The sequence below is a fragment of the Neofelis nebulosa genome, chromosome 5, assembly GCF_028018385.1.
Source record: "Neofelis nebulosa isolate mNeoNeb1 chromosome 5, mNeoNeb1.pri, whole genome shotgun sequence".
Lineage (NCBI taxonomy): Eukaryota > Metazoa > Chordata > Mammalia > Carnivora > Felidae > Neofelis > Neofelis nebulosa.
The window spans coordinates 88,273,027-88,297,578 of NC_080786.1; the positions used below are offsets into that span (position 1 = coordinate 88,273,027).

At 41.9% G+C, this 24,552-nt stretch overlaps 1 protein-coding gene across 6 annotated transcripts in view; it reads left to right on the top strand.

The window, feature by feature from the left end:
- Positions 1 to 24,552, top strand: part of LMLN (leishmanolysin like peptidase) — a 139,415-nt gene that overhangs the window by 101,676 nt on the left and 13,187 nt on the right. For 5 of the 6 annotated variants that reach the window (XM_058731058.1, XM_058731052.1, XM_058731054.1 and 2 more), the window contains one exon: positions 14,109 to 14,170. The gene's annotated coding sequence lies outside the window, so the exon portion shown is untranslated. Of the gene's footprint in view, positions 1 to 14,108; positions 14,171 to 17,505; positions 17,602 to 24,552 lie in introns of all 6 variants that reach the window. The other variant, XM_058731053.1, reaches the window with a different exon arrangement.

A 24,552-nucleotide genomic window follows, 5' to 3' on the forward strand; every position in this document is an offset into this window, starting at 1 on the left:
CATGAAGACCAGGACTCTTTATCCATTAAAGTTCACTCTTACATCCCTAGTACCTAAACCAAGGGTGCTTAATAAATAATTACGCAAGAAATAATTTAGGGGGCACTTGAGTGACTCAGTTTGTTGACTCTTGATTTCAGCTCTGGTCATGATCCCATAGTCATGAGATCATGCCCAAGTCAGGCTTTGACCTGAGCATGGAGCCTGCTTAAGATTCTCTCTCTTTCTCTGTCTCTGTCTCTCTCTCTGTGTCTCTCTCCCTTTCTCCTTCTGCTCCTTTCCCCCACTCACACATTCTCTCTTTCTAAAAAAAAAATAACTTAGTAATTAACCAAACTCTGCCCCCCAGAGTCTGTGTCTTCACTCTGGACTGTGCAGCCAGACTCTTGGGCAGGGTCTCTGGCAACTATTTACATTACAAGGGTGAGGCCTGTGGGTGTGCAAGACCCCAGTCAAAGCTAATTTCTTGGTTCAGCTTTGCAAATGCAAGGAGGGTGACCAGAAAAATCTGGGGGTGTTGGTTGCTCCATAGACTTATAAAATGTTGCCTATAATTAGGCCTCAAACCCCAAGCTCATCAGTTAAAATGGAGCTTGTGTCATTCTTGGCAAGACAATGCTATTCAAAAGTGTGAGCAATAAGCAGTAAAAAAAAAAAAAAAAAAAAAAAAAAAAAAAGCTAGATGATATAGGCTGGCCGGGTTCAAGGACCCAGAGAAGGTACCACAGGACCAGCCAAGAGGGTCCTTGGCTTTGCACAGGATAGAAATCAAAGGTGAGGCAAGAGGAAATGAGAATAGAGTTTATTGAAGACATGGTGAGAGTGAAGATAGAGTGTCCTGGAGACTCTCTGGAAAGGTGAGTTTCATCCTTGCTTGGGGTCTGGGGTTTTTATTTAGGATTGTGGTCTGGTGCACATATCTTCTCAGTCATCCAGGAACAAAGAGGAGTGTTTAAATGTTCTTCATAGGTCACTTATGCCCTGGAGTCAGGTCTTGATGAGTCAGTGGTCTTGGAAAACAGGTTCATGATGACCCCACCTGGTCACTCCTTAGATGTTATCTATTGTGCTGGAAGACTCCAAAGAGGTCATTAACTCCTTGACCTTTACAAGGAGGACATACATTACCTGTTCTGTGAGGCATATGTAAGGGGGTAGGGTACAGATTCTAGCAAGAACAGAAGCAGGGAAAGGAGTGAAGAAAGCAGTTTTTCATGGGGTTCCTTTAGTTTCTCTGTCTCACTAGACAATTCAAACCTGTGCATAATCTCAGACCCACAGCAGCCCTCCTCCATCATATGACTTCTCCCAAGGTAGCTCAAAATAAGTGTGTGATGAGTCTCATCTGGTTTTCCCAGATTATCTCTGGAGGAGATGACAGGAGTAGGACAGGAAGTGACAAAGAAGTTGTGAAAATTTTCATGGGGCTCATCCATCCCCACAAGAATGTAAGCCTATGGAGCAGAGATTTCTGTCTGTAAATTTAGTTCACTGGTGTGTCCCAGGACAGAGAACATTTCCTGCCACAATTAGTAGGTGCCTAATAAATATTTCTTAAATGTTTGAAGAAAAATGAGCAGGACATCCTTGCTTTATGACACCTGTTCTCAAAGGCCAAGACCTTCTAGAATTGATCTGTTCCTTTAGTCTGGTCTTGTGGCATCAAAAACACTCCATGTAAACCCAAGATCATATTTTTGACGAAGACACATGCCAAAGGCCTTAATCCTCAGGGCATCTCCTTAGTCTTCTAGCCTTGGAGGCTGGATTTTGAGGCCTGCAGCAGTAGCTCAGAACTTGACAAACTGGCTGGGATTGGGGGCAAGGTACCAGCAGCAGGACATGAAGAGTTTCACTCAGGCTGCCTGAGAACATCTTTATCTCATTGAGAGTCATTGCTTTTGTTTTATCATTGGAATTTCCCTCCTATGCACCCTCTAAGAAACTCAGAAGACAGGCACTTACCCAATACGCAACAATAGTCATAGAAGGGTCAGCCTTGACTTACAATGTGCAAAGCAGCACTCTCTCCCTTGTCCCCAGAACACACTCCATTCAAGTAAGATGGAATCACAATTATCACTCAGTATAGCAAAACGAGAAAATCTTGGGGCACTTTGGTGGCTCAGTCAGTTAAGTGTCCAACTCTTGATTTCAGCTCACGTGATTTTAGTCACGAGATTGAGCCCCGTTGTCTAGAATCCCTGCTTGGGATTCTCTCTCTCACTCTCTCTCTGCCCCTACCCTGCTCTCTCTCTCTCTCTCTCTCTCTCAAAATACATTAAAAAAATTAAAGAAAAAAAAACAAGAGAAAATCTTGACTGTACCTAGGTAAAGGAGATGCCAAAGTCTCCAAGCTTTATATGAGTCATCAGTCAGCTCCATGCATACAGCCCAGATATAATTCAGAGTGATGACAAATAGGATTATCACCTTTGGCTATGGCCTTACAGGTCTCTGGACCTGCTTCCTAGAATCAGAAAAGGCCATCACCATTCTCCTTTTTGCCACCTCACCCCCCAAAATGAAATCTGACTGGAAATAGTTCTTTGGTATCTTGAAAGTAGACTAGGGATTGGGACCTCTAGCTCCTGACTTGCCAGGGTCACAGATATACTGTGTCCAATTGACTTAGTCCCTGCCTTGGTGCCTTAGTTTCTCTATATGAGAACGTCACAAAGTTCATTCAAAGCTCATTCCATCCAGCCTCTTAACCTCCTGGCAGCTCATTGCTAAATGATCTGTTGAGGAGCAAGAATTCCTGTCCCCTCAAAGGTCCTTCTAACGGGACTAAGAGTCAAATTGACACGAAACAGATTAACAGGAGAAAATAAAATTTAATAGTGTACTTACAGGGAATCCATACAGACATTTAAATTCCAAAGACCTCCAAAATGAGGTATATATGTCATTCTGAACTAAGGAGAAATGGGTAGGGATTGGGTTCTTCAAAGGGGGAAGAATACAATCCTTAGGAAGATGAAAAAGTGTAAATATTTGGTAAACAAATGTTTTCTGGGCCATTCTGAAACAATGGGACAGAGAGTGATGTGAAATGTTGGGGAGTGAAGGGTCAAGAAAGAATTTCTTGCAAAAAAAAATAATAATGTGGGGGGGTGGTTTTTATTAAAGTGCAAGGTTGGGACCCATGGGCAGAAAGAGCTGAACTGAGGTTGTGAGGAGTGACTGAGTGTATAGTTTCAAACTGGGAGGGGTTAGGGATGGCATAACTCTCTAAGGAATTTGAACCCTGAAAGCAAGCTTTCCAGCTTGCTGGAAATGACCTTGAGGGGCTAGCTGCTGTTAAGAAAAGGTCATTTACTACTGTCTAGTAAACTCTTAATCATGAGACCCTTCACATGTATATCAGTGGGCCTTATGTTTAGAGAATGATTGCTAAAACATATCTTGGGCAGGGGGCGGGGCACGGATGGTAGAAGTAAAGCAAGTTTCTAAAGGGGTTTTTTCAGGATCCTGGAGGTCGGCCTAATGTCAGGCTAAGGTTGCCTTTTGCCTTTAGCAAAGTATTAACATTGAGGCAGCTAAGCTCCTTGAAGAAGGTCACTTTGCTTGTCTCAAGTATTTACTTGTCAAAGGGCTGTAAGTTGTAAGGAAGTTTAATTTTTTTTTTCTTTTCCCTTTGTTCTCCACATCAGAGGGAACTTTGCTCAAACAGGCCTTGCTAGGTTCCTCCCTGTCTTCTACATCTAGTTCATATCATAATGTAGTTATCTATGGAGGTAGTACTCTTCCTGGAGCAGGTCTTCTAAGTTCTCTTCATTTAGTTGTGGGGGAGATAAAGAACTTTACCTGGATCTACTGGGTCTTGATTTTTTTTTAAGTAGGCTCCACACCTGTGAGAAATAAACCCAGTGACCCAATCAAAGAAGGGACTCGAAGCACAGTGAAGTGAGGCTTTAATCATCATTCTTGGGAGAGCAGGTGTCTGATGGACAGGCACATTTGGGGAGGCTGCAGCAGGCAATTTATCTCCTAGCACGCAAGACCCTCCCCTGAGTCCTCATTGGCTGAGTACTACAAAGGTTACAGCCTTACCCAGAAGTCGCCTATGCCCATGTAAGGCCAAAAAGTAGTCTGATTGGAACAAATGTACATTTCTTAAGGTGACTCAGAGACTTCAGTTCTTTGGCTCATGCTCCTTGCAAAGCCCGTGAAAAGCCCACAAAATGGAGAGGGGAAGAACCAGGAAGTGAAATGTTTAAGGGTTTGGGACTCCATTGTTGGATGGAGGGCCAGTTTGTACATATTTCCAATAGGTTGTAAGCCTATTGTTACTAGACAACACAGCTTTTATTTGGTATTTCTGAAAATGAATCATCTCACTTCTTACAACGCGCAACATAAGGTTCAAACTCTGAGATCAAGAGTTGCATGCTCTACCAATTAAGCCAGATGGGTGCTCCATTTGACTGCTTTTAACTCAAAATAATCTTTATACTAAAGCAGCCCATCTTGGTGTGGCCTGCCCTTGGCCCCTACAAATCCAAGAGAAGCATTTAGACACCTCCATTACTAGAGATCCCCAGAGTAATTTTTATTTTACTTCTAAGGACATTTTATATAGTGTACAAGTTTATGGAATCATTTTACTTATTTATATTTCTTTTTTCCCACATAACTAAAAACTCTTCCTGGAAATGCTATTATTTGCCACAGTGCTTTAGTAAGCAGAGTTCTAAGTCCAGATCAGTTTTCTATCATGATTCTCTCTTATCTTTGTGGCCTCATGCCTGCAATCAGTGACACATGTCAGAAAGTTTTGTGCTGTTTTTCTTCATGTACAGGCAGGATTGCCCTGTTTTTCCATAAAATGTTTGGTTAGTGCATGCCACATTATGTCTTCATTCCCTCCTCCTATATTTATGGGCATCAGTGATGTTCTAGGCACGGGAGACTCAGCTGTAAATAAGCAGACACAGTCCCAACCCTCTCAAAGCTTACAGTCCTGCCTTCATTTTGCCTTAATTTTCTACAAAAATAGTGTACTGTAGCCAGGGTGCCCAGGATGCAAGAGCACCTGGCTCCCAGGGTCCCACATAGACCAAGTTGGGCCACTTGCCGCTGACAGCATCCAAAGACAGAGAGATGAGTGGAGTTGAAACAAGAAAGAAATTTATCTTTTTTAAGTTTGTTTATTTATTTATATGTTTGTTTTTTGAGAGAGAGAGAGAGAGAGGATCCCAAACAGGGTCTGCACTGCCCATTGTGGGGCTCAATGTGGGGCTCAAACTCACAAACTGTGAGATCATGACCTGAGTTGAAATCAAGAGTCAGTTGGTTAACCAACTGAGCCACCCAGGCACCCCAAGAAAAGAATTTATTTCAGAGAAGTCAACACTGTAAAGACAGTAGACTGGCGGCTCAAAGACTATCTGCAAAGTGCAGGAAATACTTCCAGGTTTATATAAGGAAAATGTGAGACAAAGTTTGTTGGTAGTGCACGTGGGCAATGAAGGTCAAATGGATCATCATCATGGGCAGGGTCTTGCTGGCTCAGGGCAGTCCTTATTACTAGAGGGGGTAGTTTCTGTTCTCATCAGGGGATGCTTTGCCTTCATTCTTTTGCCTAAATTGAGAGATAAACTGTAAAGAACTTAATTAGAAAGTTTGAGGTGAAAATGGAGGCAGTTGAAACCCTCTTTCAGTACCAAAATTTCAACTAATTAAACACGTTTTTCCTTAAACAAGGTCAGAGAAAATGTATTCGACAATCAAATACTTTTCTTTCTTTCTTTCTTTCTTTCTTTCTTTCTTTCTTTCTTTCTTTCTTTCTTTCTTTCTTTCTTTTTCTCTTTCTTTCTTTCCTTCTTTCTTTCAAAAAAATTTTTTTTAACATTTTATTTATTTTTGAGACAGAGAGAGACAGAGCATGAACGGGGGAGGGGCAGAGAGAGAGGGAGACACAGAATCGGAAGCAGGCTCCAGGCTCTGAGCCATCAGCCCAGAGCCCGACGCGGGGCTCGAACTCACGGACCGCGAGATCGTGACCTGAGCCACTTCGAAGTCGGACGCTTAACCGACTGAGCCACCCAGGCGCCCCTCTTAACTTCTTTCTTTATCTCTCTCTCTCTCCATCTCTTTCTTTCTTTCTTTCTTTCTTTCTTTCTTTCTTTCTTTCTTTCTTTCTTTCTTTCTTTCTTTCTTTCTTTCTTTCTGTCTTTCTTTCTTTCAACAGTTTCCATTTTAAAGAGCCAGATGTTTCAGGAGGGACTGGCCCTGGTAGTATCGTGATATTCCAACACCCATGGAGTGATTGAAGCCTGCTTTGCTGGGCAGGGCAGGGAACAAACTAGAGACCACCTAGCCCTTCCAAGGGGACATCCACCTCTCAGCTCCAGTGATGATTTCCAGACAAGACTGTGAACCCAGTTTTGCCAGGCCTTCTGATTTTTTAAGAGGAGCTATAAAACAAAATTTGGTATGAAATATTTAGATTTTTAAATATTAGCAACTTTATTTAATTTTTTAAGTGTTTATTTATTATTTTAAAAGTTTTTTTTAATGTTTATTTTTAAGAGCAAGAAAGAGAGACAGAGTGCAGCAGGAAAGGGGCAGAGAGAGAGGGAGACACAGAATCTGAAGCAGGCTCCAGGCTCTGAGCTGTCAGCACAGAGCCCAGTGTGGGTCTTGAACCCCCAAACTGTGAGATCTTGATCTAAGATGAAGTCAGATGCTTAACCAACTGAGCCACCTAGGTGCCCCTAGCAACTTTATTTAAACACTAACATTAGCAAATATGTCTCTGGCTATGTGGCTTTGAACTCTCTTCTATGATTACATATTAAAATTTTCTGTACTTGTTGTATTGTTTGCCTTAAAGACCTTTGCTTGGGGGTACCTGGGTGGCTTAGTCCTTTAAGCATCCTACGATTTATTTATTCTTCTCAGTCATGACTCTGGTCATTTTGGTTATATTTGCTCATATTTAGTAATTTTTTGCTTTCCATTTGCAGCATTGATAGCCAGACTAGAATGGGTGTCCAGTTCTTGGTCATAAATTGTAATGACTGTGGCTTCCTTGCTCACAATGGATGGGTTCCAGCAGCTGTGTCCCCACTGTCTATCTCATTTCTCCTGGCTGTAATAGCTCATTGGCCCAGGATGGACAATTACCCACCTCAGGAACTGGGATTTGTGATCTAGACAGCTCTGATTCAGAAATGGTTAGAACCATAAGCATCAATCACTTTCTTAGAAGGCTGATTAACAACCATATTCCACTGGCAGCAGGGAGGGGAGGGGAGGAAGAGGGGAGGCAGGGAGAAGAGTAGAACCCAAGGAACTTCCAGGGAGATATCCCAATGGCTTTGCAATTCCTTATTCTAGGCCTTTCCTTCAGCTTTACTATATTCTTATATTCCAGTTTTATGACATATCCCTGTACATATCTTTATACATAATTTGCATACATAGAATACACATATGCATATATCGATATGCATATACATGAATATGTATATACAATATACATGTATATGTTAAAATAAATTTCTAGGCCCAAGATAGAGCTGTCAGCAAACAGAATCTAAATAACTTTCATGTCTCTGTAAATGCTCCACTTGAACAGAAACACAGTATATCCAGTCAAACAATTTTCAAACACCAAGCCAACTCTTGGGTCTATGCATATTTCCTTGTTCCTTCTCACCCCAAACAAGGTTGACTGTGGCCCCAGCCAATCATATATTTTCTATTTTTTCCTGCATTTTTTTAATGCTTGTTTATCTTTGAAAGACACAAAGACAGAGTGTGAGCAGGGGTGGCACAGAGACAGAGGGAGACACAGAATCCAAAGCAGGCTCCAGGCTCTGAGCTGTCAGCACAGAGCCTGACGTGGGGCTTGAACTCACAAACCATGAGCTCATAACCTGAGCTGAAGTTGGATGCTTAACCAACTGAGCCACCCAGGTGCCTCTCCTGCATTTTCTTTATTCTTTATCCTGTGATAAAGTGTGAAAACTTCCTGCCTTCCTCCCCATTTTTCAGTTCTCTAGACCCTTGGGAGTGGAGACTACTTGCTTCATGAAGTGGTTAAAATAAACTTTGTTTGTATCACTTAAATCATCTTCTTTAATCATTTTTAACCTACATATACATAAAATTCTCAATTTTCCCTTCAGCCAAATTTAATTGAATTTTGTTATGGCAACCAAAGGGCTTCAGCCAATTTAAAAATAAAGATATTCAGGAATAGCAAGCTCCAGTATTAACACTAGAGGAAAACCATTTAATGTGAATGCTACCATAGCCCTCATTTCATTTTATTGCTGAGCCAGAGGCCTGAAAATCTTGATGACTAAAGTCCTCTGTCTTCAAATACCTTCATCCAGGAGAAAGTCAGTGAAAAACTACACCCCATGGTCATAGCCAACATCAAACACTGAAAGAAGCATCATAACCTTTCTTGACATGTATCCAAAGAAAAGATGAGTACAGGATGTCCACAGCCCTGGCCAACTGATCTTAATTTCTCTTCATGTACCAAAAAAAAAAAAAAAAAAAAAAGTCTGTAAAAACAATGCCCTTAGGGGGGTTTCTTTCTCCACCTCCACCTCTTCCTCCTTGTGTTCTCACAGGCCAAGCTGAGCCTGAAAAGAGGCACTTTTGAGTGAATATTCCCTCAATGGATGCAGATAGTAATGTTCCAAATGACTTGTGGGTTTTATTGTCCCCACTAGGCTAACTCATCAAACCAGGTTGGTCCTACCAGATATTTTCATGGCCAGTGCTCCATTAGGAAAGACCCAGAGAATGAATGGGACTAATATGTATGATGAGTGCCTGTTTTGGGTCAGGCAACTAGCTTCTATTCATTCCTCATAGTCATCCAATGAAGTAGGTAGTATTTTTCCCCTTTGACAGATAAAGAGCTGGAATTCAGAGAGGTGAAGGGAACTGTCCAGTATCTTACAGGTAAAATGTGATGGGTTCCAGCGAAGCTTGAGCCTGCAATCTTTACTATACCAAGCACAACCTTCAACTGAGAAGTTCCTCATTCTCAGGAAAAAAGTTGTAGAGTTTTCCCACTAGGCCTGAGACAGAATTCACACTACAGCCTGTGTCAGGAAAATGATCTGAATATTCACACAGTGGGCTTTCTGTGGTTCTGTTACTATGGATTCAGAGTTCTGCACTCATTTGATCCATAACCACCTTCTGAGGTGGTCAGTAAGAACATGAGGAGTAGTCAGATGGATAAGGCCTTAGACTGGCAGGCAACCAACCCAGTGTTGGGTATACACCTCTGCTTCTGACTTTTATGCTTTGCCTTTGTTCCCAAGTTCATAACATGGGAATAATAATTCCTGTCCATTCCACCTCACAAAGGATAAAGAGGAAGTGAATACGCTGCCAAGGTGAGTACGTGGGTGAGCCAACACAACTGCGATGATCCAAGGGCACCTCTCACCCTTAGCAACATCCCTGTGATGGCAGAAGTAACACCAGATTAGAAAGAAATAGCAGGTTAAAAAACTCATGCAGATGTCCCCTGCCCAGTGTCAATGCTCCTCACTTATCTATATACTAAAAGAACTGCCCTTCCCTGGGGCAGGGAGGGAACTGACAAGACAAGCCAAACAGCCCAAGCTTTATCTAGGTCATCCTGAAGCGGAATAAGCAAAACATCAACCTTGTTTCCCTTGAGCACAGAACAAAAACACAGGAATGAGATTAAGTAGAAGGGAAAATTTCATTGTTCCCCCACCCTGAGGCCTGCTTCCGGCACACTGCTATTACTATCTTATCGCTGTTTATTTTCACGCTGGGGAACCTGGGTGGCTCAATTGGTTAAGTGTCTGACTCTTGATTTTGGCTCAGGTCATGATCTCATGGTTCATGAGATTGAGCCCCACACAAGGCTCTGCACTGGGTGTGGAGCTGCTTGAGAGTCTCTCTCTCTCCCTCTCTTTCTCTGCTCCTCCCCTGCTTGTGTGAGCCCTTGCTCTCTTCTCTGTCTCTCAAAATAAAGACATAAATGTTTTTTTAAAATGATGATAAAAACACTACAGAGAAGACTGAAGTCCTTTTTGACCCTCTTTTTGTTCTAGTACCTCAGATCTCAGTCCACACCCAAGGGGTAACCTCTATTAGTAAAATGATTGTAAATATTTTTTCTATGTATTTCACTGAATGGTGTCATATACATATTTAGCTTATACAAAGTCAATTTCAGCCAAAACAACAAAACAAAACAAGGCTCTGAGCAAGAAATAGCGATTTAAGTAGTACCATTCCACACATTGAGCTGATCAATGGCCTGGAGAAATGTAGGGTGAATGACATTCATTATCCCTCAGTTAAAACCCAAGTCCCTCAAGTGTCCTGGGCTTCACAGAGTGTGACCATTTCAATACCCATGTGGATGATTTAAAATATTTTCAAAGGTAATTCTGATAATACTTGATTTTTTGCTCTAAACATTAACTTTTAAACTCAATCCCTATTAGGAGTCATGCTGTATACATCCGCTCTGGCTCCATGACTAATCATCATGCCCAGTGCAAGTCCTGAAATACAGTGATAAAGTTAATTTACATACCAGGATCCACAATATGGAAGCTGCCCCCATGGCTCAGCATAAAAATCTAAATCAGAGTCAACCTGCAATGAGGGAGACCCCTCACTGTCTAAAAAAACTAACGCCAATCACAATCCTCCAACTCAGCTTTCACTAGCTTACCTTACCCTAGAAAATAAGACCTGCTAGCCTATAAGGATAAGGAAATCCCCCACCTCCTAGCCTGTTTCCTCAGTGCCTCTTCTAATGCTCTGTACGACTCACCCTTGCCCAAAATCCCTGGGGAAGAGAGCTTCACTGCTTGTTAGGTCCTGTGCACCCGCAATCCATGGATTGTCTTCCCTTGAATAAAGGACATCAAAGTTATTACTAACTTGTTTTAGTTTTGTCATTTAACAAATGTTCTGTAATGTTGCAGGACAGAAAAAAGGAAAGAAGGAAGGATCCTGGACTGGGTGAACCATACACACGAGGAAAATCTTGGCTACAGATTATGCTGAGTAATGGTGTTTCTGACTTTGCTGAGATGGTATTCAGAGAGAAACACCACTCTGCTTATGTGTAATATGGGCCTTAAACAGTGGCCATTTGGGGGCTATCCTCTGGAGCGGGAAGTATAGGCTTTCTGCTCTGAGTGTGGCATCATGCTAATAGGGCCCCCATCAGTGGGAATGGGCTGACCCCTGTCCACATGAACTCCATGACACCAAAATCTGAATTGAGCCAGACTTGCTTTCCTTTCCACAGACACACTTTAAAGGGAACCAACTGGCTACGTTTTCTCTCAAGACCAAGGGAACTTGGGATCTTACTCCCCTTACTACATTCTTGGGTATCTGGTTTCCCTGCAGGTGCTTGGTGTTTTCACAGTCCTGATTGATGGTTGTTATCAAATCTCTCCTACCTTAAAGCTCTTCCTGAACCCAGGGTTTCACTTTATGTCAAATCTATTGTTTTTTGGACATTCTGAGCAATGATTTTGCAATGGTGAATGCCTTGCAAAGGAGGAGAGGATGAGTGGATGGCTGATTTTGGCTTGTTACAGTGTTGAAGGCCATCCTGGAGTTGGCACAATCAGCTCAGAACTGCCAGATAATTCCCCTTCAGATCTAGTCAACTGAGAGAACAGCTGTGTTAAGAGAACATCCAAACTCCTGCTCAGTTGATCCTGGGGTGGGGCAAGGCAGAGCTGAGACCACGTTGCTAAATACCCATTGTGTGAGCTTTTTAGCCCCGGCAAAGGCTTCAGAGCTGGAGTTGTTCATCCCTTGGAGCAGGATAGAAAGTGGATTAGGAGGATTGTTAGAAAATAATCTAATCCAGCCTTGTCATTTAGATTTTCCTTTTCAATTCTTTCAATGTACAAATGAGGAATTTGAGGCTGCAAAAGGGGAAGTGTCTCGTTCAAGATCACACATTTGCATTAGTGAAAGAGGGGAAGTGAAAACTCAGGTCTTCTCACTTCTAATTCAGTGTTCTTCCTCAACACTACTTTGGAAGCACTGGGTGAAACAAAATTAAACCATGATGTTTATCACTAGAATTCTGAGTCTTTAATATGCTAATAAATGTTTCCTTCTAAGAGAGGAATATAGTTTCCAGACATTTCCAAACTTTTTTGACCAGAGTACTTTTTTTTAAAGTTTATTTATTTACTTTTAAAGAGAGAGAGAGAGAGCACGGAGGAGGAGCAGAGAAAGAAGAAGAGAGAGAACCCCCAAGCAGGATCTGTACTGCAGTCACAGAGCCTAACTTAGGGCTCGAACTCATAAACCGTGAAGTCATGACCTGAGCCAAAATCAAGAATTGGACACTCAACCAACTGAGCCACCCAGCTGCCCCAGACCAGATTACTTTTTTTTTTTTTCTTTTTTGAAAGACAGAGAGAAAGAGAGAGGGCGTAGTGAGCGAGGGTCAGAGAGAGAGAAGTGGGGCTCATCTGAAGCGGGGCTCCAGCTCAGGAACCATGTGAATCACGACCCTAACAAGTCAGATGCTTAATCAAGTGAGCCACCCAGGTGCCCCCAGATTACATTTTTAATACAGTGTCTATTTACATTCTCCATAAGAGGATTAAAGGATTTTTCAGAACAGTTTAGGAAATACTGTCCTACACCATGCTGTTATTGTTAAGTGCTATACACAAAAAATCACTTACACATAATCCCTACAATCCACAGTGTTATGAAGCACTGATGTTGAGACACAGGATACTCAGCCACTGGCAAACATCATTTGTCATTCTAAATATCCGCAATGAGCTCTGCATTTCAAAATGCAGAACTGTGTGTGATGGGGGCGGGGGAACGTGGGTAGGGTAAGGGTTGAATGGTCAGCTCTTCTCTGACAAGCAGAATCATCTCAGCATATCTGGGGTTTAGGGCTGGTCAGCCTTCATTCAACATACATTGTGCTTCTGTGACATGTTCTAGATTCTTGCCCTCAAGGAGACCTCAGTTCAATAGGGGAACAAACACATAAAGGAGTGAGCACTTGTACAAGACAAAGTTAAAGGGAAGAGCAAGGAGAGAGTGAAGCATCAGGCCTGGAGAAGGGGACAGGGACAGTGGCTAGGATAACTTTCCAGAGGGATCCCTTCCATTGGGTGTTAAAGGCACAGTAGGAATTGACAATGGCAGAGTGAGATAAAGGAGAGAGAACAGCACATACTAAGGCAGAGAGGGGAAAAACAACATGGTGCTCGTGGGCAGCGTGGGAAATTGAGTATTATTGGTGGGAAGGGGAGAGTCACAGGGTTAACTGGCAGGGATCTTAGGCTAAATAGCCTTCTGCACTAGTCTAAGGTGTTTGAACATCCTCTGTGAGGTCTAACTAAAGGAGTTGGCCAAGTCTGCCTCCATAAACACTTGCCACTCTGAGACTGTGAGAGTCAGCCACCTCCTCAGCTCAGGCTAAGATTCCAAATTGCCATGATAACAGATGGCATTCTGAGGTGTGGGGCTTAGAGAGAGGCTCGTTGGGACTGAATTTCACATTAGCCTCTTCTCCACATATAATTTAAGAATGGAACCGAGGGGTACCTGGGGGCTCAGTCGGTTAAGCATCCAACTTCAGCTTAGGTCATGATCTTGCAGTTCAAGAGTTGGAGCACCACCTTGGACGTTGGGCTCTGTGCTGACAGCTCCGAGCCTAGAGCCTGCTTCAGATTCTGTGTCTCTGGCTCTCTCTACCCCTCCCCTGCTTGTGCTCTGTCTCTTTCTCTATCTCTCAAAATAAATAAACATTAAAAAAAAAAAGAACGAAACCCAAATGCCCACCTGTAGCCTAAAGCCACCACACTGTCCAAGATGGAAGAATTTAGACACAAATCCATCCTCATAACACATTTTGTAGTTAAGATAACTTTGACTCTGAGAAGTGAGGTGATATAGCCAAACATATCAGTCACAGAACCAGGATAAGACCCCATGTTTCCTATACCCAGGACCAGGCTTTTTTAAAACTTGGAATTAAGTTATCCAAGCCAAGAGAAGCTTATCATCAAGCTTGTGCCCATTCATTCATTCATCACACATTTATTCACTCTCTTCTGTAAATTTGTTTTTAGGAACTGAAGATTCATGGATGACAAAAACCTGATATCTGTTCTAGAGGAGCCCAAGTCAAAAGGTAGGGACATGACACCACAGAAGGCTCTGGTGGCTCCGAGGACTGAGAGCATGTTGAGTGAAACAGGATGGTCCTTACCATAGCTTTAGATGATTGTTGTCTGAATATATTGGCTCAGAGTTGCCTTCCTAAGAATTTTTTCAAGAGACCAGAACTCTAGATTTTAAAGTAAATATTCTGACTTTAAAAAAATGTTTATTTATTTATTTTGAGAGAGAGAGAGCACGAGAGGAGAAGGGCAGAGAGAGGGAGGGAGGGAGACAATTCCCAAGCAGGCTTCACACTCAGTGCAGAGCCCAACACAGGGCTTGATCCCACGACCATGAGATCATGACCTGAGTCAAAATCAAGAGTCAAATGCTTAACCCACTGAGCCACACAGATGTCCCAAAACATTCTGATTTTTAAAGTACTGTAAGGCCCAAACAAAATGTATCTGTGACTGTATCTGACTTACTGCTGCCATTCTGTGATTCCTATAGTAGGCAACAGTTCTTATTATATTGCTCAAAGATCTCCCGGGGGGCTTGTTAAAAATACAAACACACTTGGCTACATCCCAACACACTTGGAATCAATAGGGCTGGGTCAAGGTCCTTTAATTTCTACTTGTCATAAACACTTCCAGTGCACAGACCACACTTTGAGAAACTCTGATCTAGCTACAGTGTCTCCCACTTAGAAGCTTTCATCTCATCCTTTCTTAACCTCAGATCTCGGGCAGTGGATTTATACAGCTGATTCAATGGCACTATAGTACAATTCTGGAGGTCAATCCCATACATTTGGTTCATCTCAGTACTGAAAGCACCCCACACAAACTCAAAGAAGGAACAGCAAAGACAAACATAGGAAAAGGGCAGAGATGGATAGATAGTTTGTAGAAGGCTGGAGACATAAAGGAAGCCAAAATGGAAGAAGAGAGGGGGACTCAGGCAATTGAAGTTAACTGCTGCATCACAGCCATTCAATGGGGTTTGGGCTTCAGAAGAATCACCCACTATTACACACTGACTATAATCCCTGGTCCTAGTTCTCAATTGCTTATCTAGTTAGATACTTAGTTCATTAAGAGATGGCCAGGAGACTGTTAGAGGTAAAATGATTCTCTGGTTTGCAGCAACAGGTCTTCCTTCTTCTGAGTAGACTACCTGATTTCAACTTTCACCTGAGAGTAATTGTTTGGGGCCATTTTTGGATTCTCAGCTGGGCACAGTCTTCTTCATATGGCATAGGCTCCAAGGGGGAAGAGTGCAGGTCACTGGGAAAACACAACTATAAGGATTGCTTTGATTTAGCCCCTCCCTACCACACCAGCCCCACCTCCATACCTACACTATTCCAACAATACCATCCTGTGGTTTTCATGCTCACAATACTCCTTCTCTTCTCCGTGCCTTTGCTTGCACTGCCCCTTCCCAGTGCCTGGGATGAAATCTATCCCTTTTCAACTCTCCTTCACCAGTTTACTGTTTGCTCATCATCTAAGATCCAGGATACCTCCTGAATGCCAACCTGGTCAAGTTCTGCTATCTGTGCTCCCATGATGCCCTTTCCAGTTATCAACACTTTACCACACCCAATTACATAATCTGTTTAGCGATCCAGCTTTGTCTTTGGACCATGAGCTTTTGTGTGCAGGGTTGCTTCTTATTTGTTTCAGTATTTGTAGAGTTTATTCCAGTGTCCAGCATATAGGAGGGGCTCGATAAACATTTATTGAATAAATGAGGTTTAACCATGTGGGTGCTATGCAATGTGAGCAAATCACTTAACCTTCTTAAGATTTCTTTTATCTGCACAATAAGGCAATGATACTTTTCCCTAAGACTGTTATGAGAATTAAATGAGACAATGTATGTAAATATACAGCACCTGACTGATAGAAGATGATCAATAATTTTTTAAGAGCTAAAAAAAGAGTTTAAGAAGTTATCTGTCCAAGCCTCCTGCTTTCATCATCAAAACCCATTAAGCCAGCCTTCTCATGCTACAGGATCTAAATACCATTTTATTTATTTATTTTTATTTTTTCTTATTTATTTATTTATTTAGTTTTTAATTTACATCCAAGTTAGTTAGCATATAGTGCAACAATGATTTCAAGACTAGATTCCTTAATGCCCCTTACCCATTTAGTCCATCCTCCCTCCCTTAACTCCTCTAGCAGCCCTCTGTTTGTTCACTATATTTAAGAGTCTCTTGGGGGGCGCCTGGGTGGCGCAGTCGGTTAAGCGTCCGACTTCAGCCAGGTCACGATCTCGCGGTCCGTGAGTTCGAGCCCCGCGTCAGGCTATGGGCTGATGGCTCGGAGCCTGGAGCCTGTTTCCGATTCTGTGTCTCCCTCTGTCTCTGCCCCTCCCCCGTTCATGCTCTGTCTCTCTCTGTCCCAAAAATAAATAAAAAACGTTGAAAAAAAAATTTTTAAGAGTCTCTTATATTTTGTCCCCCTCCCTGTTTATATATTATTTTTGCTTCCCTTCCCTTATGTCCATCTGTTTTGTATCTTAAATTCCACATATGAGTGAAGTCATATGATATTTGTCTTTCTCTGACTAATTTTGATTAGCATAATACCCTCTAGTTCCATCCACGTTGGTGCAAATGGCAAGATTTCATTCTTTTTGATTGCCGAGTAATATTCCACTGTATATATATACCACATTTTCTTATCCATTCATCCATCAATGGACATTTGGGCTCTTTCCATACTTTGGCTATTGTCAATAGCACTGCTATAAACATTGGGGTGCATGTGCCCCTTCAAAACAGCATACCTGTACCCCGTGGATAAATACCTATTAGTACAATTGTTGGGTCATAGGGTAGTTTTATTTTTAATTTTTTGAGGAACCTCCACACTGTTTTCCAGAGCGGCTGCACCAGTTTGCACTCCCACCAGCAGTGCAAAAGAGATCCTCTTTCTCCACATCCTTGCCGATATCTGTTGTTGCCTGAGTTGTTAATGTTAGCCATTCTGACAGGTGTGAGGTGGTATCTCATTGTGGTTTTGATATATATTTCCCTGATGATGAGTGATGTTGAGCGTTTTTTCATATGTCAGTTAGCCATCTGGATGTCTTCTTTGGAGAAGTGTCTACTCATGTCTTTTGCTCACTTCTTCACTGGATTGTTTGTTTTTTGGGTGCTGAGTTTGATAAGTTCCTTATAGATTTTGGATACTAACCCTTTATTTGATCTGTCATTTGCAATATCTTCTCCCATTCCGTTGCTTGCCTTTTAGTTTTGCTGATTGTTTCCTTCGCTGTGCAGAAGCTTTTTATTTTGATGAGGTCCCAGTAGTTCATTTTTGGTTTTGTTTCCCTTGCCTCCAGAGACATTTCGAGTAAGAAGTTGCTGCAGCCAAGATCAAAGAGGTTTCTGCCTGCTTTCTCCTCGAGGATTTTGATGGCTTCCTATCTTACATGTAGGTCTTTTATCCATTTTGAGTTTCTTTTTGTGTATGGTGTAAGAAAGTGGTCCAGGTTCATTTTTCTGCATGTTGCTGTCCAGTTTTCCCAATAAGCGTTTGCTGAAGAGACTGTCTTTATTCCATTGGATATTCTTTCCTGCTTTGTCAAAGATTAGTTGGCCATACGTTTGTGGGTCCATTTCTGGGTTCTCTATTCTGTTCTACTCATCTGAGTGTCTGTTTTTGTACCAGTACCATACTGTCTTACTGATTACAGCTTTGTAATATAACTTGAAGTCCAGGATTGTGATGCCTCCTGCTTTGGTTTTCTTTTTCAGGATTGCTTTGACTATTTGGCATCTTTTCTGGTTCCATACAAATTTTAGGATTGTTTGTTCTAGCTCTGTGAAGAATGCTGATGTTATTTTCATAGGGATTGCACTGAATATGTAGATTGCTTTTGGTAGTATCAACATTATAACAATATTATTCTTCCAATCCAGGAGCATGGAATATTTTTCCTTTTTGTGTGTGTCTTCTTCAATTTCTTTCATAAGCTTTCTATAGTTTTCAATAGATTTTTCACCTCTTTGGTTAGGTTTATTCCTAGGTATTTTATAGTTTCTGGTCCAATTGTAAATGGGATCAATTCCTTGATTTCTCTTTCTGTTGCTTCATTATTGGTGTATAGGAATGAAACTGATTTCATTGATTTTATATCCTGTGAATTTGCTGATTCCTGGATCAGTTCTATCAGTTTTTTTGTGGAATCTTTTGGGTTTTCCATAGAGAGTATCATGTCATCTGCAAAGCAGGAAAGTTTGACTTTCTGCTGGCCAATTTTGATGTCTTTTACTCCTTTGTATTGTCTGATTGCTGAGGCTGACCTCCAATACTATGTTGAATAACAGTGACGAGAGTGGACATCCCTGTTGTGTTCCTGACTTTGGGGGAAAGTTCTCAGTTTTTCCCCATTGAGGATGATATTAGCGGTGGGTCTTTCATATATGGCTTTTATGATCTTGAGGTATGATCCTTCTATCCCCACTTTCTTGAGGGTTTTTATCAAGAAATGATGCAGTCTTTTGTTAAATGCTTTCTCTGCATCTATTGAGAGGATCATGTGGTTCTTGTCCTATTTTAGATTTAAGGAAGAAGATGGTAACTGTGCCTCTTTCTGGGGATGTACACTAGATGGGGTTTCATTCCAAAGAAACAACCCTCTTAAGGGCAAGGTCTCTAGAGTATACTCTGCCTGGGCCACACCTAAGTAGGTGAGAAGAGTTTGCATATGCAAGTCACATGCTCTTTTTACCTAGACTCTCATATGACAAACACCCAGGCTTGCAACACTCTCTAAGTCAGGAGTGAAAAATGAAACAGAATCAATGGTCCCAGACTGATTATGTTTCAAAGATAGGATGTTATTTCTAAACTCTACCCATTGTTCCTTTTTACTCCTCACCCTTAAGATGATAGCCATTTGCCTTTGTAACTGGCAATAAAGAAAGAGTGAGTAAGCATAGCAGAGAGAAAGGGGGTAGGTTGGGTAAACTGGCTGTTGTTTCACTGGAATGACTCAAGTAAAATATAATCAACATGTATTAGTATCTTTCTTACACTAAATTTGCTGTTGAATTAAGAATGGAAGCCATAGAAGGTCTTAACAACTGGGCATATGAGCCTCCCCAAGTCTTATTTAGGACTAGAAATTTGCCTTTTAAGGGAAACCAAAGGAAGCTGCCCACCCTGAGAGCATAGAGGACCCATCCTTGGGGGCAAGTCTCTGGACAGTTCGATTCAGTGTAGTTCAACACGTATTTCCCAAATGCTTTGGGCCAGGTGGTGTGCTAAGAGCTGGGGAGACAGGTATCACTAAGACATGCTACCTGTCCTAAAGGAGCTCCTAGGCTGGGACTCCCTTCCTAACTAATGTCCAGGTCTATCACTGGATGTGCCAAGTGGGGATGACATATCCCCTTCTGTGCCCATAGGAGATGCTGCCTAAGGGCCCACACTCTCTCCCATTCAGCCCAATGCTGCCTCAGAATTGTTTTCAACACAGCATATCTAGCTGATCACCTGGCCAAGAACTTATCCCCACAGTTGGTAGTGTACGGGCTTCAGAAAGAGGCAGCTCTAAATTCTAACTCCAGCGTCAGTTTGTACTTTGTTGTCTTGGAAAAATCCCTTCCCACCTTTTGAGCTTCAGTTTCCTCATCTGTAGCATGGGACGGTCTTCACAACACTACAAAGTTGGTACTATTACTGTCCCGTTTTAAAGATGAGAAAAACTGAGGCACAGAGAGGGTAAGCAGCTTTCCCAAGATCACAAAATAGAAAGAGGGAGAGCCAGAATTCAAAGCCAAAAGTCTATTTTTAGAGCCCATTCTGGTAACTGCTAAGGTTTGGCTGGTCTTAGGCTGGTCAAATGCTCTGTAGGAGTTAACAAGCACGAAACTGCCAGACTCAGATGACATATTTAACAGAGGGTTCACTCATTAAGAGACATATTCTACTGGCTGAAACTTTAGCTCTGGCTAGAGACAGTTTATTTGGTCTTAAAATAAGAAAAGCTGTGGTGAAAAGACCTGCAGGAGTCACACATATCAAAGCTCATGTCGTATCCAAACTGTTTGGTCAAGAGTCTGACTCTTGAAAGCGACTCATCTGATCATGAAATATGAGAGTCAGAGATGACTTGACTAAGCAGTCCAAACCCTTCTGACTAAAATATGCACCATAGGAATATTGCTCAAGTCAACCTCCATTGCCAAGATGGTTACGCAGTGATTGAGGCACAGGTTAAAAGTTCAGAAGAAGGTAAATCTTAAGCCTGAGATGTTTTAAGTGGGCTAATGTTTGTAGAACTCTTAGGATAATGCCTGGCACCTAGGGAACACAGTTTAAGTGGTTTGAAAATAAATAAAATATAGCCAGGTGGGTTTATGGGGAGACCCAGAGAGAAGCAGCCATGCCGAGGAGCAAGTTGAGCTTCTTTTCACATCCTTCCCCACACTGGCCTTAGAGAAATCACTTCATTTCTTTTTTTCTGTTTTTCTGTTAAGTTAATTTTTTTATTTTGAGAGAGAGAGAGAGAAAGAGATTGGAGAGGGGAAGACAAGGGGAGAAAGAGAATCTCAAGCGGGCTCCATGCTCTCAGCACAGAGCCCAGATCTCACAAACTGTGAGATCATGACCTGAGCCAAAATCAAGAGTCTGATGCTTAACCGACTGAGCCACCCAGGTGCCCCCCACCCCCTGTCTTTAAGTTTATTTATTTTTGAGAGAGAAGTGGGGAGGAGCATAGAGAGAGAGAGAGAGAGAAAGGGAAGAGATAATCCCAAGTAGGTTCCACACTGTCAGCACAGAGCCCGGCCCAACATGGGACTTGAAGTCACAAACCATGAGATCATGACCTGAGCAGAAATCAAGAGTTGGATGCTCAACCGACTGAGCCACCCAGGCTCCCCAAATCACTTCATTTCTGAACCTCATTTTTCTTGCCTGTTGAATAAAAATTACAACAATAAAGTAACTCGAGAGGGTTGTTTTAAGAATCAGACAGTGAGATATTAGGGGTGAAAATATGTCATTTATAAACTATAAAACACTATACAAACATCATTTCTATTCCTATTTAGTCCTTATTCAGAATTCCTGTGAGTGAAAGAACTAGAGAGATATCCTCTGGCAGAGAATAAGATTTCTGGTGCTGGTGCCCAGGATTGTCTGCTCTCCTCCCCAGCACCCTCCCTGGCCCAGCCCTACCCCTAGCTGTGGGTTCAGCCAAGTAGGGAGTAGAGGAGGGCTGCGTCCCGGAATTGGAACACAGGGTGCCCTCTCTTCCTCTCTTGCACAATCAAAGCTGTGCAGAGTTCTTGGGACTACGGGAGAAGTGCATTTGGTGTGCCAGGTCGGCCACATTCAGGATTAGATAGACTTTTAGGGACTGCCCTGAGAACCTGATGACCCAAGATAACCTCATTTCTTTGGGCACCGGAATTGTGAGTTTTACACAACTGACTTTATAAAAACACTTTGGAATATATAGCCTATTCTAAAAGGGAGGACTACTTGTTCAGAACCAAATTGAACTGCTTGAACTGTGGTGTGTACTTCCGAAAAGAGTGTAAAGACACATCATAACTGGGGCACCCTGGGTGGCTCAGTTGGTTAAGTGTCCAACTCTTGGTTTCAGCTCAGGTGATGATCTTATGGTTTGTGGGTTCGAGCCCCATGTCAGACTCTGTGCTGACGGCACAGAGCCTGCATGGGATTCTCTCTCTCTCTCTCTTTCTCTGCCCCTCCCCCAGGTGCACACACGTGCACACACTGTCTCTCAAAATAAATAAACTTAAAAAGAAATAAAGACATGGCATTTTTATAAACTGTGAGATATCACCCCATTGGGAAGTCCCTTTTCTTTTTCTTTTTTATCATTTTCGTTTACTGTTTGGGAGAGAGCCATAGTTACCTATTGATTTGTCTCTAGGATTCAATCCTGGGAGAAAACCAAAGTGACTCATCAAGAATATGTGAAAGATAAGATTTCATGGATGCTGTGTGTAGGAATTAGTTGCCACAAGGGGTAAAATGCAATATAAAGGCACCAAGGAAAGTGTCTTTTAGCTAGTAGTAAGGTAATAAGGAGTGGGGCACCTGGCTGGCTTAGTCAGTAGAGCATGCAACTGTTGATCTTAGGGTTGCAAGTTCAAGTCCCATATTGGGTAAAGAGATTGCTTAGGAATAAAAAACAAAAATATAAAAGGCAGGGTGATTTGGGGCTCAGTTCAGTGTATGACTTCTGATTTTGGCTCAGGTCATGATCCCAGTTGTGGGATCAAGCCTTGTTTTGGGCTCCATGCTGAGTGTGGAGACTGCTTAAGATTCTCTCTCTCTCCCTGATTCGTGCTTTCTCTCTCTAAACTAAAAACAAAACAAAAACAAAAAGAGTGCTGAAGCAATTGGACATTCATTTTTTAAAAATTTCAACATAACTCAAACATTATCTAAAAATTAACTCAAAATGGATTATGGACATAAATGTAAAAAAAAAAAAAAAAGGTAATAAAGGAGAAAGTTTTCGTATGGCCCATGAGTTTGAGAGGGAAGCAGAAACCTACAAGCTGATGGGGACCTTTTGCAAATACAACTTTTATATTATTTATTTATTTTTAATTTTTAATGTTTATTTGTTTTTGAGAGACAGGGAGAGCACAAGTGAGAGAGGGACAGAGAGAGGGAGACACAGAATCGGAAGCAGGCTTCAGGCTCTGAGCTGTCAGCACAGAGCCTGATGCAGGGCTCAAACTCACAAACCACGAGATCATGACCTGAGCTGAAGTCAGAAGCTTAGCCAACTGAGCCACCCAGGTGTCCCTATGTATTATTTTCTATATATCAAAGAAACCTACCTGCCCTGTGCAGCTTAGTTTCCAGTGGGGCTGTAGGGGACCAATTGTAAGTGCACTATGGGTGCCATACTAGAAGCATGGAGGGCATTGACAGATCAGTGCTTTTGTCAACATCAGCTATTCTTTTTATTTATTTTTTAAAATTTATTATTAACGTTTATTTATTATTGAGAGACAGAGAGGGACAGAGTATGAGCATGGGAGGGACAGAGAGAGGGGGAGACACAGAATCCGAAGCAGGCTCCACGCTCTCAGCTGTCAGCACAGAGCCCAATGTGGGACTCAAACTCACAAACTGCGAGATCATGACGTAAGCCAAAGTCGGATGCTCAACCGACTGAGCCAACCAGGCACCCCTCAGCTATTCTTTTTAAATTAATTAATTGATTGATTGTTTTTCATAATTAATGAATTTAAATTTATATCCAAGTTAGCTTCTAGTGCAATACTGATTTCAGAAGTAGATTCCAGTGATTCATCCCCTAAATATAACATCAGCTATTCTTCCTAAGATAAATTCACACACATATGCAGATAAGGCATCCTAGGGGAACTTCATCATGCTTGGAATATTTTCATATTTCAAAATAGTCTTGGCAACAGTCTTATACAATAGAGATCCCCATACATGTGCCAGCCTGGGGCAAAAACCAAATAAGAGTCAGGTGATTGAGTTTGGGCTCATATCCTGAGATGATTCTGATCTCCCAAAGACAGAGGATATTCCAGCTGAGGTACCCAAATGTGTTCCAAATGTCACAGAAGATCTAGCAGAACTGAAGACTAAAGATGGGCTTCATTATTGTGAACAGGGCCATCCTAAGGAGGGTTTGAGGCTGAGCCTAGACATGAGATCTCTCTTCCCCCAGCCCAACATTTTTATATATGTGAATATGGTTTATTTTTATTCTTATGTTTTAAAGTTCAAAGTTTTACTATGAATTTGGACAAATGAGTGAATATGGTTTAAAAGATCAAGTACAGCTTAAACACCAGGAACTAATAGATATAAATATTAGAAGAATTGTACACTTGTTTGTTCATTCATTCATTCATTCATTCAATATTTAGCATCCAATAGAGCCTGGGCTTCAGTGGGGAATATGAGATGAATACACCTCTCAGCTCTCAAGAACATGCATTCTATTTGGGTAAACAATGTGTGAACATAGCTTTGTGCAGAATGTCCTGAGAGCCTATAGAGGCTGTTGGAACAAGCAGGCTTACATTTTCTGAGCAGAGAGAGGGATGGCAAAGCTCAAATTTGATTGTGAGAAGAAGGAGGAGGTACTGAAAGCAGAGAGCAGAGTCAGTGCAAAGCCATGCAGCTGTGAAAGAAACTGACAGGCTCAGAGTATTGACATAAGTCACGTGTGGTTGGAAAACAGAATACAGGCATGGGAGCTAAGGCTGCAGAGGAGAGCAGGGACAGATCATAAGGACTGTTACACATGCCAAGGAGCTTGACACTTAATGAATAGATAATGAGAAACAAACCACAAGAAAGCTTTAATTCCCAAAGTGCCACAATCATATTTGCATTTTTAATAGAT